General features: G+C 40.8%; 1 non-coding gene across 1 annotated transcript; it reads left to right on the forward strand.

The window, feature by feature from the left end:
- Positions 1 to 1,049: 1,049 nt before the first annotated feature.
- On the forward strand, positions 1,050 to 1,153 carry LOC112781357 (small nucleolar RNA R71). The gene has a single exon (XR_003192138.1). It is a non-coding gene; the product is annotated as a small nucleolar RNA R71 (small nucleolar RNA).
- The last annotated feature ends 8,873 nt before the right edge of the window (positions 1,154 to 10,026 follow it).

A 10,026-nucleotide genomic window follows, 5' to 3' on the forward strand; every position in this document is an offset into this window, starting at 1 on the left:
GCATTTGTTCTATGGCTTCAACAAAGGGTATGTTGATTTGTAGCTTCTTAAAGATTTCCAAAAATCTCAAGAACTGGTTGTCATCTTCCCTTTTCTTCAATTGCTGGGGATATGGAGCTCTTGAGATGTTCAGTTGTGGTATCCCTTTTTCTTTCTGCAGACTTGGCGTGGGAGGTTGAACTCCATCTTGCTCTTCTCCCTTTTCATTTGAGCCTTCTTCTTATGGTTTTTGGGGACGTTCCTTCAGTTCCTTCCCACTCCTAAGTGTGATAGCTTGACACTCCTCCCTTTTGCTTGAATGGGCATCATAGCAAAAGTTGTGGTTAGGAAGCTGCTTAAACAGATAGCTGATTTGTGTCTCCAGTTTCTTGATGGTAGCATTTTGATTCTGCATGTTTGACTGCACTTCCTCTCTGAATGCTTTACTGTTTCGAATGTCTTTGCATACTCTTTCAATTAAGGTTTTGATCTTAGAGAGCTTATCATCAATTGATGGGTGATTCAGAGCAGATATGCTGTTTTGGTTTTGATAGGCGTGTGGAGAAGTGTTGTTGTTGGAGTTGTAACGTCTCTGGTCTTGGTTTTGATCTTGCTCACTTCCCCACCCAAAGTTTGGGTGGTTTCTCCATCCAGGGTTGTAGGTCTTGGAGTATGGATCATAGTTTTTTCTTGGTGAATTCCCAATGTAGTTGGCTTGCTCCTGACTCCCCTCTACTTCTTTATTCACTCCTTCTTGGGTTGTTGATGAAGTGGAGATTGCTGCTACTTGGTTCATCTCCATCTTCTTGGTGAGGTCAACCAGCTGCTGGGTAATGAGCTTGTTTTGGGCCAACAGAGCATCTACATTGTTTAGCTCCATTACTCCTCTTGTGTTCCCTCTTTTGAAAGCATAGAAGTAGTCGTTCTCTGCTACTGTTTCAATAACATCTATGGCTTCCTCAATAGTCTTCTTCTTGTTCAAAGATCCTCCGGATGAATGGTCTACGGCCTTCTTTGACTCATAAGAGAGTCCTTCATAGAAAATGTGCAGCTGCACCCATTCGTTGAACATGTCAGGTGGACACCTCCTTGTTAAGTCCTTGAACCTCTCCCATGCTTCATATAGAGTCTCACCATCTTGTTGCCTGAAAATTTGGACCTCAGCTCTCAGCCTATTGATTCGTTGAGGAGGGTAAAATCTTGCTAAAAATTTGTTCACCACGTCTTCCCAAGTTGTCAAGCTTTCCCTTGGGAAGGATTCCAGCCACTTGGCTGCTTTGTCCCTAAGTGATAATGGAAATAGGAGCAGTCTATAGCCGTTAGGGTGAACACCATTAGACTTCACTGTGTCACATATTCTCAGGAAGGTGGTCAAATGTTGATTGGGGTCTTCTTGAACACCTCCTCCAAACGAGCAGTTGTTCTGAACAAGGGTGATGAGCTGTGGTTTAAGTTCAAAGTTGTTGGCATGGATTGTTGGCTTTTGGATGCTACTTCCACAATTGCCTGGGTTTGGATTGATGTAAGAGCCCAAAACTCTTCTATCCTCCCAAGCATGATTTGCTCTACCTCCTCCCCCATGGTTGTGATCCTCTTCTTCATGATGGTTTTCCATGTTGTCTTCCATGTTTGTTTCAAAGAATTCCTCTTCTTCCTCAACACCAACCACTTTCTTTCCTCTTGACTCCCTCCTTAATCTAAGGAAGGTCCTCTCAGGTTCAGAATCGAAGGAAGTTGAAGCCCCGCTTCTTCTCCCTGTCATACAACCATCAAGTGCAAGCAAGAAAAGATAGGTGCAGAAAGTATTTGTGTCAGAATTACTATTAGTTGTGGGTGATGCAATATATCGAACAGTTAGTGGGTTAGCAAACAGAATTGAAAATAACAAAGTAAAACAACAGAGTAGAGGGGGAAGGGAAGAAGTTTAACGAAAACAAAAAGTAAATTACTCAAACAGAAAATAAAATTCACAAAAATAAAAATGCTCAATCTAGTGATCTTCCAATTTAATCATTGTTGATGCAAAATCAATCCCCGGCAACGGCGCCATAAACTTGATGCACAGAAAACTTGTCTCTCAACAAATCTCCTTTCGGCAAGTGTACCGAATTTGTCGTCAAGTAAAAACTCACAATAGAGTGAGGTCGAATCCCACAGGGATTGATTGATCAAGAAACTTTAATTAGAAGAATGTTCTAGTTGAGCGAATCCAGAAATTGGGTTGAGAGTTGCAGAAAATAAAATGGCGGGAATGTAAATAACAGAAAAGTAAATGCTAGAATTAAAGGACTGGAAGTAAATGACTGAAAATAAATTGCAGAATTGTAAATGGGAATGGGGGATTTGCTCATAAAAGTAAATGGCAGAAATTAAAGAGAATGGGTAAGATCAGAGATGGGGAGTTCATTGGGCTTAGGAGATGTTGCGATTCTCCGGATCAAGTTCATTTTCATCTCTTCCTCAATCAATGCACTCATTGATCTCCTTGGCAATCTTAAGTGATTGAATTACAATTTCTTGCAATTCAATCTCTCAAATCTTGATCAATAGCCAATTCCTTGGTCAATTGCTCATGAGAAGAGATGAAGTATGGTCACTGATTATAGCACATGCATTTTCCAAATCAAGTATTGAGAGGGTTATAGTCACATACCCATCCAAACCCAATTTGGTCCAGCATGAGAAAGCATTTCTAGCTTGATCTCTTCATTCCTCTTTCAAGGTTCAAAAGAGATCCAAGTTTGAATAGCTTCTCTTCCAAGATAACTACTCAATGGGATGAAGATCGAAAGCTTTCAAGTAAAATCAAGAGAAAAGATAGAAGAAGAATAATGAAAATTAGTATTGATCCATCAAATTACAACAGAGCTCCCTAACCCAATGAAAGGGGTTTAGTTGTTCATAGCTCTTGAAAATGAAAATAAAGATGGAGAATACATCATAGAACTAGAAATTGCAGAGAAAAGTAAAATACAGAGAGTAATTCTCTTTTTCCAACTATTAGAACTCCCTTTCAATTCAAAGCTACTCCTATATATACTACTCTTCTTAGCTTCTAGTTTGCTCTTCAAGTCTTGGGCCTTTGGATCTTGAGTTTGAAGCAGTTCTTTTCTTCATTTGGGCTTGGCTTTACTTGCAGAGAGAAAGTGCTAAGTGGGCAGAGACTTTAGCTCAGGGCGTTAGGGGTGTTAACATTTAGTGAAAGTATAAGTTCGAGAACGTTAGTGACACTCAATATTTTCACTAACGTTCCAATGTACCCCTTTGCCTCATGTTAGAGCCCACGTTAACTAGGTTAACGTGGCTTCTAACGTGGCCTTGCCAAACTTCGAGAACGTTAGTGACACTCAACATTGTCACTAACGTTCCACTGTGCCCCTATTTGCTTCACGTTAAAGCCCATGTTAACTAGGTTAACGTGGCTTCTAACGTGGCCTTGCGAAACTTCGAGAACGTTAGTGACACTTAACATTTTCACTAACGTTCCAATGTGCCCCTAGATCTCACGTTAGAGTCCGCATTAACTAGGTTAACGTGGCTTCTAACGTGGCCATTCTTAGCCATCCCAACGTTAGTGACAATGTTGAGTGTCACTAACGTTGGCTCATCATTCATTCCTCATCGTTAGCTTCCACGTTAACTAAGTTAACGTGGAGGTTAACATGGCTCCTTGGGGGGTTGTGTGGTTGCTTCCAATGTTAGTGACAATGTTGAGTGTCACTAACATTGTCGACAACTCTCACTTCTCACGTTAGCTCCCACGTTAACCAAGTTAACGTGGGAGTTAACGTGGTATGTTGCATCCTTAGGCCAATGTTAGTGACAATGTTGAATGTCACTAACGTTGGCTTCTCTTCCCCCTTTAACGTTAGAGGTCACGTTAACTAGGTTAACGTGGGCTCTAACGTGGCCACTCATGAGTGTTTGCCAACGTTAGTGACAATGTTTAGTGTCACTAATGTTGGCTCAACTTCCCTTCTCCACGTTAGAGTGCACGTTAACTTAGTTAACGTGACTCTTAATGTGGGCAATGATGGCTTTGAGAGTGTTATTGGCAATCACTTTTCTTATTAACCTTGCAAGTTACCTCCCTTTCGTTGCTTCCTTTGGTCCTGAAATTAAGCAACAGAGTGCATCAAAGTTCTAGTCCAAGTCATGGGTAATGCAGCATACAATTTGTCACTAAATTCATGCAAAATCCTCATGAAATAATGTAAAATGCACAATGTATGCTTGAATAAAGGTGTAGGTGAATATCTACCCAAAACTAGCTTATTTCCTAAAGAAATGCATGAAACTCCCCTAAAAATAGTAAAGAAAAGGTCAGTGAAACTGGCCAAGATGCCCTGGCATCAGCGGATTGGGACTTGTGAATAGAAACAGTATTCCATGTTGTTTGACTTTCCCTTACCTAGTAAGGGATAACTAAACAGAACAACCTTCAATTATTAATTAATCTTGAGAGTACTACAACAAGAATAAGGCTTCCAGCTAATCTACTCACAGTCAAGGCTTTTATTTAAATTACTTAATTTCCCCAATTTAATTTCCTATTTATTCAACTCAAACTCTTTTTGAAAATATCTGATTAATAAAGTAGCACACCTTTCTGCAACTCATTGGGAGACGACCTGGGATTCATACTCCCAGTATTTTAAATTTAATTTTTGTGACAACCCTTCTAAATTGATAAGCGGATTTCTGGTTGGTTAAGAACTATACTTGAGACGAATATCTTACAACAATTCTTGACTCGCCAATTTTTGCCACGTCAATTTTTGGCGCCGTTGCCGGGGAGTTACAATAAAGTGCTAAAGTTATTGATTGGATTTTATTTATTTGCATTTTATTTTATTTTGCTACTATGAGCTGCTTGTTTCTTTCGTTAGATGACGCATTCACTTCCTAATCCAAACTTGCCAGTATTCGATCTTGAGATTGAAAGAACTATTTCACGAATAAGGCAAGCTCGGCATTGGTTAGTACTCTCTGAGGGCGGATCTGAAACGTCACTTGAGAAAGAAACCAGCCCCCGTTCTACTGATTTGGTTGATTTACGTGCAGGTAACATGGCAGCAGCTAGGAGAGTTACTATCCAGGAGGCTGGAGCCCCTGATTTTACAATGCAACCATTTCAAGCGCGTCACCCAGTGGTGGCTACAGACTTTGAAATAAAGACCGCACTGCTCAATTTGATGCCCAAGTTTCATGGCTTGCCTGCTCAAGAGCCTATCAAGCACCTGAGAGATTTTCAAGCAGCCTGTTCTACTGTCAGGCGTGATGGTGCAAATGAAACTACAATTTTGCTTAAAGCTTTCCCGTTTTCTCTTGAGGGGAAGGCAAGAGAGTGGTACTACACTCAACCAGCAGCAACTGTATCCAACTGGGATACACTGAGAAGAGAATTCTTGGAAAAATTCTTTCTAGCTGAAGTTACTGATAAACTGAGGAAAGACATTTCCATGATTGTTCAGGATGAATCTGAGACTCTCTATGAATACTGGGAGTGCTTCAATAATCTTCTGGAAGCATGCCCCTACCATATGATTGACAAGATAGTGTTACTCGGTTACGTCACACAGGGCATAAGGCCCCAAGATAAGACCACATTGAAAAGTGCTAGCAATGGGTCTATGAAAAAGTACAAGACCACATTGGAGAGATAATTCTAACCAGGGTTGGAGGGACAATAATAACAGAGGAGGCAGAGACAATCAAGGAAATCAGAGGTGGAATAATAACAACAACAGGCAGCAGAACCAGAACCAGCCTTACAGAGCACCTCACCTGAGGCAATCCCAAGGACCACAGCACAACCAACAACAAATTCCTTATATCACTTGTTCTAATTCCTCTCCGAATGACGAGATGTTTCAATCCATTGCGCAAGGACAAAAGAACGTGGAAAGTTCACTTAACGGTCTAACATCCGCTATACAAGCTCTCATCTCTCAGTTGGGATCATCCAATACTTCATACACTCAACATGCAAGCTCCAGTGGAATTCCTTCTCAACCCTTACCCAATCCAAAGGGTGGCAAGAAAGGAATCAGGAGGAGCCAAACCCACCAGAGCACGCCTCAGTTGAAGAGGTAGTGGAAGTAGAAGATGCTGAAGAGGAAGAGGACATACAAGACATGGTTGAAAAAAAGAAGCTCAACCACAGAAAGAAGCACCAAAGGATGCAGACGCTGTAGAAAACACCCTCCCTATTCCATTTCCACAAATTGCAAGGAAGCCCAAGAAGCAGATGGAACTTGATCCCAAAATAGTAGAAATATTCAAAAAGGTTGAGGTAACTGTTCCCCTTTTTGATGTTATTCAGCAGGTACCTAAATATGCAAAGTTTCTAAAAGATTTATGTTTACATAAAGACAAAATTAATGAATTAGAAACTATTCCCTTAGGTAGTTATATATCTGCTTTAATGGGAGGTATACCTGAAAAGTGTAGTGATCCAGGTCCATGTATGGTTAATTGTACTATTGGAGGTGTGATATTTTCTGACTGCATGTGTGATTTAGGAGCGTGTGTTAGTATAATGCCTTTGTCTATATATGATACCATGAGGCTCCCTCCCTTAAAAAGGTCGGCAGCTCGTTTTGTGTTAGCAGATAAAAGCATTATTACAGTGGTTGGAATTGCTGAAGATGTATTAGTGCGCATTAAGGGGCTCACATTTCCCATTGACTTCTATATCCTGGAAATGCCCCCTAATGACTCAGGAAGACCATCGTCAATCCTGCTTGGAAAACCATTCCTGAAGACTTCAAAGTTCAAGCTGGACGCATTTTCCGGAACTTATTCTTTTGAAATAGATGGCAGAATAGTGAAATTCAGTTTAAATGAAGCTATGAAGCACCCTCCGGATGATCATTCTATCTCCCAGTGTGACATCATAGATGAAATCGTGGCTGAAGTTCACCAGGAGGAATTAGAAGAGAAGTACACAATACAAGGTCCAAGTGTGGGGACATTCTCAGAGAACAATGAGAGCACTTCACCATTATCACTAGCTCCAGATAATCCAGAGCCTGACCATAAGCAGAAATTAGAATTAAAGCCCCTTCCTTCACACCTCAAGTATGTTTACCTTGAGGACAAGCAGAAGTTTCCAGTTATCATTGCAAGGGAACTCACTTCTCAACAAGAAGAACAGCTACTCAGTGTGCTGAGAAAACACAAGAAAGCAATTGGATGGAGCCTAGCGGATATAGTAGGCATCAACCCTCAAGTTTGTGAGCACAGAATATTCCTAGAAAGGGAGAAAAGCTTGTCCGTCAACCTCAAAGAAGATTGAATCCCACCATCTTAGAAGTTGTCAAGAAAGAAGTGACCAGGCTACTTGAAGCAGATATCATTTACCCCATCTCAGATAGCGAATGGGTTAGTCCAGTACAAGTGGTGCCCAAGAAGTTTGGAATCACAACAGTAAGAAATGAGCATGGAGAGCTTCTGACAACTAGAGTGCAGAATTCATAGAGAGTTTACATTGACTATAGGAGTCTCAACCAAGCCACTCGCAAGGATCATTACCCCTTGCCATTCATTGATCAGATGCTTGATCGCCTGTCAGGTAAATCCCATTATTGCTTTTTAAATGGTTATACAGGCTATTTTCAAATTCACATTGCTCCTGAAGATCAGGAAATGCCTACTTTTACATGTCCTTTTGCAACTTATGCTTATAAGAGAATGCCCTTTGGCTTATGCAATGCACCAGCTACTTTCCAGAGGTGTATGATGACTCTTTTCTCTGACCTTATTAAGAACTGTATGGAGGTTTTTATGGATGATTTTAGTGTTTATGGTGATTCATTTAGCCTTTGGTTAGATAGTTTATCTAGAGTATTAGATAGATGTGTTAGTATAAACCTTGTATTGAATTTTGAAAAATGTCGATTTATGATAAAACAAGGGATTGTACGAGGACATGTTATGTTTAATACTGGCATTTCTGTAGATCCAGCAAAGGTGGATATTATTTCTAGTTTACCTTACCCCTCCTCTGTGAGGAAAGTCCGTTCGTTCCTTGGCCATGCAGGTTTTTACCGGAGATTCATTAAGGACTTCAGTAAGGTAGCACTACCCTTATCTAGACTACTGTAGAAAGATATTGAGTTTGAGTTCAGTGAGGATTGCAAACAAGCGTTTGATAAGCTGAAGACCGCCCTGACTCAAGCTCCAATTGTGAGAGGACCAGACTGGAGCCATTTGAAATCATGTGCGACGCCTCCAGTCATGCAGTAGGAGCGGTGTTGGCTCAGCGTGAAGGTAAGGATCCTTTTGTAATTGCTTATGCATCTAAGACTTTAGATGCCGCTCAGTCTAATTACACTACTACTGAGAAAGAGCTTCTTGCTATTGTTTTTGCTCTGGATAAATTCCGAGCCTATTTACTTGGTACTAAAGTAGTAGTGTACTCAGACCATGCAGCTCTAAAGTATTTATTAGCTAAAAAAGAGTCTAAACCGAGGCTTATACGTTGGATACTGCTACTGTAAGAATATGATTTAGAAATTAAGGATAGGAGTGGTAACCAGAATCTAGTGGCAGACCACTTGAGTCACCTTGAGCACATTAAGGATACCTCCACTCCTATAAATGATAATTTTCCATTCGACAACTTACAAGCAGTATCTGAAGTAGTCACTTGGTATGCACCTGTAGATAATTATCTAGTTAGCCGTACTTTTCCTCCAGACTTTACTAAGCATCAAAGAGACAAGCTGAAAAGCGAGTCCAAATATTATATATGGGATGACCCATATTTATGGAGATGTGGCACTGACCAGGTAATTAGACGGTGTGTGCCTCAATCAGAATTCCAGTCTATTTTAGAAACCTGCCACTCATCTGAGAGTGGAGGACATTTTGGCCCTCAAAGAACAGCTAGAAAAATTTTAGGCTGTGGATTCTGGTGGCCTACTCTTTTTAAAGACGCTGCTGAATTTTGTAAATCTTGTTTCCCATGCTAAAGGTTTGGTAACATATCCAAGAGGGATGAGATGCCTCAACAGATTATGCTTTTCTGTGAAATTTTTGATGTTTGGGGCATTGACTTCATGGGTCCATTTCCAAATTCTAATGGTCATTTTTATATATTGTTAGCTGTAGATTACGTTTCTAAATGGGTGGAAGCAACTCCTACCCGCACTGATGACGCTAACACTATTGTTTCCTTTGTTAGAAACCATATTATTTGTCACTTTGGATTACCACGAGCAATCGTGAGCGATCAAGGCAGCCATTTTTGTAACAGGAGACTAACAGGATTACTGAAGAAGCATGGGATAATTCATAAAGTAGCAACAGCCTACCATCCCCAGACTAATGGGCAAGCCGAGGTGTCTAACAGAGAGATAAAGCGTATATTGCAGAAGATAGTCAAACCTCATAGAAGAGATTGGAGCACCAGACTACAAGATGCACTCTAGGCTTACAGAACTGCATACAAGACACCCATTGGGATGAGTCCCTTCCGCTTAGTTTATGGAAAAGCCTATCATCTCCTAGTTGAGGTAGAGCACAAAGCCTTTTGGGCAGTGAAGGAGTGCAACATGGGATTTGAGAAAGCCAGAGCTGAAAGGAAGTTGCAACTGTAAGAATTAGAAAGCCTTCGCCTAGAAGCTTATGAGAACTCAAGGCTGTACAAGGAAAAGATGAAGGCTGTACATGATAAGCACATCAAGAGGAGAGAGTTCCAAGCTGGGGACTAAGTCCTCCTTTACAACTCTAGACTGAGGCTCATGCCAGGCAAGTTGAGATCAAGATGAGAATGTCCATATAGAGTAGAGAAGGCCGAGCCATACAGAGTTTTCCACCTGAATCATCCTTCAAGCTCTGAACTCATCAAAGTTAATGGACATCGCTTAAAGCTATATCATGGTGAGAAGGCGAAGAAAAACAAGGAGTTAGAAATCTTCCTCTTGGAAGATCCACCAACAGTAGAAGACTGAGCTAGTGGAGCGTCCAACTTAAGGACGTTAAAACAAAGTGCTAGGTGGGAGACAACCCACCATGGTATGATCGTTCTTTTCTTTTATT

This window comes from Arachis hypogaea, chromosome 19 (genome assembly GCF_003086295.3).
Source record: "Arachis hypogaea cultivar Tifrunner chromosome 19, arahy.Tifrunner.gnm2.J5K5, whole genome shotgun sequence".
Classification (NCBI taxonomy): Eukaryota; Viridiplantae; Streptophyta; class Magnoliopsida; order Fabales; family Fabaceae; genus Arachis; species Arachis hypogaea.